The following is a 7,676-nucleotide window of genomic DNA, read 5'->3' on the forward strand; positions in this document are numbered from 1 at the left end:
CCATTGTGTGTTTTCTTTCCTTCTGATTCAAGCAGCAACCCTATCTCTTTCTTGATTATCCTCTTCCAAAAAAGTCCTTTTTGTTGTCTCTAGAAATTATTTCAGACTTTGGGTTTCATTCTGATAGTAACTCAATATTCTTTCATATTTTTTAGTTACCTACCCTTTTTATCCATTTCTTAAAATCTGAGTTTATCAGGGGTGGCCAGGTGGCGCAGTGAGTGAGATCACTGGCCCCAGAGTCAGGATGATCTGGGATCGAATCTGGACTCAGATTCTTAGCTCCACACCCAGAAATAACTGGCCATGTAACCCCAATTGCTTAAAAAAATACTGAGTTTATGGATGGCTGCCTCTCTTTGTAGCATGTCTTTTTATATAACCCCTGATCCCCTTTTGGTTCCTCATCAGAATCAATTGTGACTGTGTTGTCAGTGTTTATTCTTAAGAGCCCCAGCATTTTCTTGAAGCAGCTTCCCTTTTAGAATCTTAGGCATGGGTTCTTCCAGTCCTATTTTTGAACTTTTTGAAATTCTGTCTCCTAAAGTCTAGGGTCCATATTTGGTTGGGCTTGGCATTTTCTTTCTTATGTGTCATCTACTCAAAGATGATGTCATCGGTTATTCCCAAAGTTCCTTTCATTTCCACTTCACCAAAAATTATTATTGGTCAGAAAATCTAGAAAACCCACCAATGTGCTTAGAACTTGAAAAATACAAAAAAGTAGGGTGTTCCTCAACAAATCTTATTTTAAACTTCTTGCTTGCCCATTACTTATTTGTCTGCCTTTAATCTGCTATTCTCATCTCTATTTATGCTGAATAATCATTGAGGCTGTAGCCCAACAAGCCCTGAAAAAGAGGAAGATTAGCCAATAGGGGAAATCTATTAAATCGGTCAGAGAAAGCAGCTTCAAAAATAACCTATTTAAAGCCAAGTGTGCTGGTGAATGCTTATAGTTCTTGCTGATGGGAAGGCTGAAGCTGGTAAGTCCCTTGAGTTCAGGAGTTCTTAGCTACAGGAGGGCTAATGCTGATCCAGTAGTCACATTAAGTCTCAGACTAGTATGGTGAGTCCCCAGGAGCAGAGGGCAACCAGACTGTCTAAGGAGGAGTGAATCTATCTGTCCAGGTTGGAAAAACAGAATAAGTCAAAGCTTCTGTGTTGATCAGCATTGGGGTTTGTGTTTGAATGGATACTGTACTTCTAGTCTGGGCACTATAGGGAGAGCTGGTGTCAAAAGAAAAGAAAAAATAAAGAAAGGGAAGGAAGGAAAGGAGAAAGAAGGGAAGGAAGGAACAAAAGAAGGTACCTGTTTTTTTTTTTTTTAAAATGAAAGATGATACAGGTTTTATTTAGAAAACCATCTTTAAAAGGAAAGAATCTCAATTCTTAGCATTCCAGTTTTTATTTCTTTTTAAAAAATTTCTTTCATTATAGTTGCTCTCACACATATAGAAGACTTTTTACATAATACTTTATAAAGATACCTCAAACTTAGTTACATGAATAAGAAGCATGAGTGAAGATGATTTAATGGTATAAATGTTCTTATCTAAGTAAATATTGTCTTGAAAGCTTTAAATGTCCCCCAATACTACTAGTAGCTAGCACAGCCTTAAAAGAATGTAAGGGAACTTAATACAAGACTCCATGATTTCCAAGTGGGAAGGATGGGTGCTATGCATTTAACTTGGCTCCCCAGAGAGGTATTCTCTGATGGCAAACAGATGGAAACCCCCAAAGAGAGGCAGAACCCTGCTGTTCCTATCACAGGGCAACACATGCCTTTGAAATTGCATCAGCTAGAAAATCAGTGATGAGAGTTTCAGATTTCATAGAGGAATTTGCTCTTGTTTTTTGAGGGCTCAAAGATGTGGGGGAAGCCATAAATTCAGCCTTCGAATCTCTCTTGGTAGATGTTTTAAGAGATTATGTGAGTAAATCAATTGTCCCCTCTGAATATCCTGCTGATAAAAAGGATCCCCTGATGTAATATGTGCCATCAGGTTTGAATTTGAAATAGAAAATTTCTTGTGAGGTCCCTTTAGAGACTGTTGTTGGCCAACAATTCAGAGCAAGACGCCTAACTCTCAATACACACACATAGTCAAGATTGGAATGTAGTGCTAAAGGGAATTATCAGGAAGAGGTAAACTGTTTATCTTTTATTGAGTTCTTCTATAACCAGCTTTATGAGTGGAAAGGGGCAAAGCAGATATAGTACAGTTCACATACGAACACTCATTTTTAAAAAATTTGAATACCTCCCTGTTAACACCTTACATCTACTATGGCACATAATTATTACCAAGGCTTTTAATTCTTCTTCTTCTAGTGGTGTTTTATCATTACAGAAACATCCTTTTGTGGATATTCAGGATCAAGGAAATTCAAAAATGGCTTAGTACATTTTTTTCAAGTCAATCATGACACTGTTTTGTATTTGTGCTTCATGTGTCTAAGCTTATAAGCAAGGAACATATTGTATTGCTTCTGTTGGTTAGAGACTGGTACTAATGAGGCCAAGGTTGAAAGTTATCTTTCTGCAAAAGCCAATTGTCTTGCTGTCTTCCATAGCAATTCATGGTACCTCTAATAGGACTTAATGATTAGGCAATACAGTGCAGGTGGATTTGTACAAAGTCATTATTATCAGAAAATCAAATTGAAGTACATGAACTTTGTCTATAAAGGACAAAAGCATATGTGTGTGTATGTGGTGTGTACATACACACGTGCTACATTCTTGTGGGCTCACACGTGCACATGCTCACGCTTTCTGCCCTTCTGGTTCTTTGGTTTCTTCCTCTCCGGGGAGTAAGAAGCAAGAGAATAGTGAAGCAAGTACAAAGAACAATGAAAAGGGTAACATAGGAGAGAGAATACAGATAAAGGTCAAAGATGAAGCCACTGAACAGGAGAGAACTTACCTTTCAGCTATCAGAAACTTAAATCGAAGGGTTCAAGGTCAGAGGTGCCAGGGGGAGATGGCATTGGCAGTGTGGTCCATGCCATGTCCTGCTATAGAGTATACTCTCACTGCTCCATAAAGAGCTGTGGCGAAAATCAAGTGAAAAGTCCCTTCTGGTAACAGAACACCACATAGAAATGTGGATTCCATTGTCCAAGCCCTGTACTGTGAGGAGGAACCATGACCTGGATCCAGGGTTCCCGACTTGTCATTTATAGGAAGCATAACATTATACAGTTATCCCTTCTACATTGAAGCAGCCTATGCATAGTCTGAAAGGCTTAAGAGCATATGAAAAGCTACAGGCATGCAGCAAGGTGAAAGCTACTTAACTATGAATTGTTTCATTCCTTTTATTATTTCTGAGAGTAAAAGGTTGCCAAGGGTAAGGCACTGTATACAGTTAAGCATGTTCTATTCTTTCCCATGAGGAATCAGACTATGATGATCGGGCCATATGAGGAGGACTTAATGACAGAATATATTCAGGAAAGAGTTAGGGTTTTGCCAGTAGGATGGGAGCTGGAGAGCTAATGATGACTGGGGAAATTCTTACTAACCATGCTTCTTCATTGACTGACTAGTGAAGCTATCAGAGAGGGGAGAAGAAAAAAAAGAACATTTATTCTCTAAGAACCATAGAGAGTTAGTCAGAAAAATGCATAATTTCCAGGGTAATATGGGACTGTGTAGTGCTATTGAAAAAGGTCAGACTAGTGATAAATCAGCAGCACTTGGTGATTAGTATGTGCTAAGAGAATGATGGGAAAATCCACCTATTTGTTGATAGACCAGATGAGTAGCCAATTTTAGAGAAGAATGTAGTCATAATAAAACAACAACAACTGAATTACCTTTTGAAAGTGAGCTTAGAGTAATGCGAATGTCAAATTACTTCTGGTTTGAGCAAGGTAGAATAAACTTAACAGCGAGTCCATTATATGATACTCATGAGACTTAGAGGCAGTGTGTTCTGGTAATGTTTAACAATTAGCTCTCCAAAAAATGTACAACACACTTTTAAGTTTAATCTCCATTATTAACCTCTTCTCCACCACTTTTTAAAGGCTAGACAATCAACAAAACAATAAATCAAGCCCTCATTTGTGACATTTGCTGATTTCTAAGGTGTAAATATTCACACAGAAAATTTAACAATCAACTCTCATGAGCCAGTTGGAGCACTTCCACATCAGGTAGTAGAAATAAAAATGGGAAGAGTATACTCTTAAATGTTGAAACTACCTTTACATTAGAGTAAAAAGTCTAATATATTCTGATCATTCCTTAATCATTTGCTATGTGAACAGGTATTATTCTAGATGTTAGAGATTCAAAAACAAAAACAAACAATCTCAACCTTCAAGGAGTTTTACTGCCTATTGAGGAAGAAACAATGTGATACAGATTAGTAAATAAACAATATGTACACTGGAAATATAAAGTACTTTGGGTAGAGATATCACATAGGAAGTGGTGCTGCCTATGAGCCTTGAAGGAAACAGGGGATTTTCAGAGGCAGAGGTAAGGAGGGACTACATTCCAGGTCTGGGGAATAGCCTGCCAAAGGCATGGAGATTTGAGATAAAATGGAATGCATAGAAAACTGCAAGCAGGCCAGTTAGGTTTTCATGTACAGTGTGTGAAGGAGAATGATGTCCAGCAAGGCTGTCAATTTAGGTTGGAGCCAGTTTTAAAAGGTTTTAAATGCCAGAGGAATTTGCATTTGATCCCAGAGGCAATAGAGTACCAATGGAATTTTGTCAGCAAGGGAATAGAATAACAGCCAGACCTGTGTCGCAGCTACATCGATTGGCAGCTGGAGAAAGGATGGATTGGAGAAGAGAGAGAGATTGAAGACAGGGTGATTAACTGGGAGGCTGTTTGTCATTAGTTTTCTACATTCACTTAAGATGTTTTCTCTTTTAATTTCATTTTCCATCAGCTTCTGTGCTTGGTTTTGACTTCATGAAACACCATGCCTCCCCCAGGAGGACTTCATCACCTGAAATCTCATCACTATGGAGACAGATGCAGCTTTCATACTCAGCACCGTCTTAGCACCTTCAGTTGCCTTTGACCAAAGGGCTGGAGGGCAGAGCAATAAACTCTTCCCTGAGCCTTCCCTATCTAGAGGGCTTAGCTCTTTGCAGCTAACTTCATTTTCCATCTGCTACTCTGCTTGGTTTTGACTCTATGAATAAAACACATCCAATCATGCATGCCCCCATGTCAGGTAATTTCTGATCCCCCCACCTTTTCAGCTTCCTCTTGTATATTGTCTTCCTTCGTTAGATTGTAAGCTCCTTGAGGGCAGGTACTTTTTTTCTCATTCATTTCCCCAATAAGTATTCCCAGGCAGAGTGCCTGGCACATAGTTGGTGCTCAATAAATATTTATTGACTATTGACCATTTTAAGAAGCTTTTGGTGACTATTAAGAACCATTTTTGAAGATTTATTTAAGATTTCTCTGGTGTAGAAACTTACCCCACCAAAGGAAATAGGCAACATTTTTATAACTTAAAGAGTGTCTGGGACTTAAGAGATTAAGTGATTCCCTATGATGACAGAACTAGTATTTATGAGAGGAAGGACTTGAACCCTTGTGTTCCTGATTGATGGTCAGGCCCATAAGGGAAATTATTGAGAATTTATTTTGATTACTAGGGATTTGATTGATCTGATGTCTCTTCAACTTGATCACTCATTCCAACAGTGCTGATCCAATGCATTCCTGTCTTCTCATTCTTTACAAAGCTTGTCCATGTCTTTCCATAAATCCTCCATAGGGGGAATGGTAACCTTCTACTAGATCTCTTGACATTGCATGGATTTATATGGAACCCATGAGTTGTCCATCAGTTATGCCTTGATCTCACTACATAATTAGCCCACTTCCTGTTCCTACCATATAGCTATCTGATAATATCTTTTATACCATTTCTCCTTGACAATTCTTCACTGGTACTGTACTACCAAGAGGCATCATGACATAGTGGATAGTGAGCTGCCTTCAGAACCAAGACCTGGGTTCAAGTTCTGCCTCTGACACATAATTGGGTGTGTGATGCTGGGCAAGCCTCTGGCTTCCCCCCTCCCCAATCTCTTTCTCTTCCCCCCTTTCCCTCAACCAAACAACTCTCTAAGACTATAAATTGCAGATCAGGTACAAATCTGCATTGGTGGAGTGAATACCTGACAAGAGCTCCTCACATTGATGAACTAACAGGTCTGGGAAAAAATACACATTGCTGCTTCCTCATGCTACCCTGAACCTCTTCCCAGTGCCCTTTGTGTGACCTTTGGTACTTTGAAGATGGTGAGTTTTCATGACTTAAAACCATAAAAGCCATCACTGGAAGAATACAGTGTGATCCCCAAAGTCTTAATTTACTACGTAATTTCCCAAAGGCAATCCTGCCCACTCTGTTCCTTAATTGTGTGCCCAGTTCATTGTCCACCTGAACTATAAATCTAAGACATATGTCAAGGAACCAGCTCTTTGAATTGACTGCCCAGTTGCATATCATAGCTTGGGTGATAGGCATTCTCTCACCACTTGATTTTTTTCTTTCCTGTGTGTATAGTTAAGTCAAACTCCTGAGGGATTAAAAATCTTATTTAGGAGATTGCAACATTCCAGGGCTTGATATAATCAGCACAGTTCCATCCAAAAAGAGAAGCATCTGAAGGATTTCATCATTTCTAGGAAATCCCTCTTCCTTTCAGATTGTCCTAGATCACCTTACTAGCAATGACACACACCTTTTTTGAGCATCTTTTTACCTCTTTTATGTCTCAATTGATATTAATAATCTGTCATCAAAGACCTCTATTGTGTCATCTTCTAAAGAATCTTGTATGGTTTTGACATTTGCATAGGAGATACTTTGTTGACCAAATTTTATTCTACCATATCAAGTGAAAACATTCATGATTTATAATCATGCCTCTCTGTATACTGTATAAGCCTTTGATCCCTCTCTTTCCTTGCTCCTGAACCATGTTCTTCAACATATTTTGTACTATTATCCCCTATGTCTGTGCATCTTTGCATTAAACTGGACTCGTCCTTACAGCACAGAGCTTGGACATGGGATTCAGTGTTTTTCTATCTGGTGTCTTACTGCTGGTAGGGACTTCTAAGGGAATCTTACCACAGCTAACTCACTGATCAGGGAGCAGTCTGGCAAAGAGAACCCCATTACTGACCTTTCACTAGAGTACTTTACCCTTCCAGTTTAAGTTTCTGATGACTAAAAGACATATGAGATCCCGCTCAGTAGCTAAGATTTTACCTTATCTGTAGTTTGTCTCTTGCTGTTCATCTCATTGTTATTATTTGCACAAGCATATGTTGATTTAACTTTGAAGATTCTATCAAGTTCGTTGTAGAATAGCCCTACCCCCTCATCCTCTGCAACAAACGTTGCATAAGCCAAAACTGTCTTCATCAAATTATTTTTGCAAATAGTTATCATGAACATTGCAAGATGAGATGACCAATTAACCCATGCAATGTTTTTCATTGTCTTTAAACATATTATAAAACCAATTGCTCCAATTTTTTTATTTGCCTCTGTGTCCAGAACCTGTGAGCATGGGCTATTCTTTGATATAGCAGCAACTTTCTTTTGTTTTCTAGTTTCATTTAAGGTAAGTCTTGATTAATGATTTAGTTTCCCTGGTAGTATATTTAC

At 38.6% G+C, this 7,676-nt stretch overlaps 1 long non-coding RNA gene across 1 annotated transcript; it reads left to right on the forward strand.

Moving 5' to 3' along the window:
* The first annotated feature begins 885 nt into the window (after positions 1-885).
* Positions 886-5,190, forward strand: LOC138146602 (uncharacterized). The gene is made up of 2 exons (XR_011164543.1): positions 886-986; positions 4,920-5,190. It is a non-coding gene; the product is annotated as an uncharacterized lncRNA (long non-coding RNA).
* The last annotated feature ends 2,486 nt before the right edge of the window (positions 5,191-7,676 follow it).

This window comes from Petaurus breviceps, unplaced genomic scaffold, assembly GCF_028583685.1.
Source record: "Petaurus breviceps papuanus isolate PSGF00001 unplaced genomic scaffold, PetGlider_PUasm1.0 90763, whole genome shotgun sequence".
NCBI classification, from domain to species: domain Eukaryota; kingdom Metazoa; phylum Chordata; class Mammalia; order Diprotodontia; family Petauridae; genus Petaurus; species Petaurus breviceps.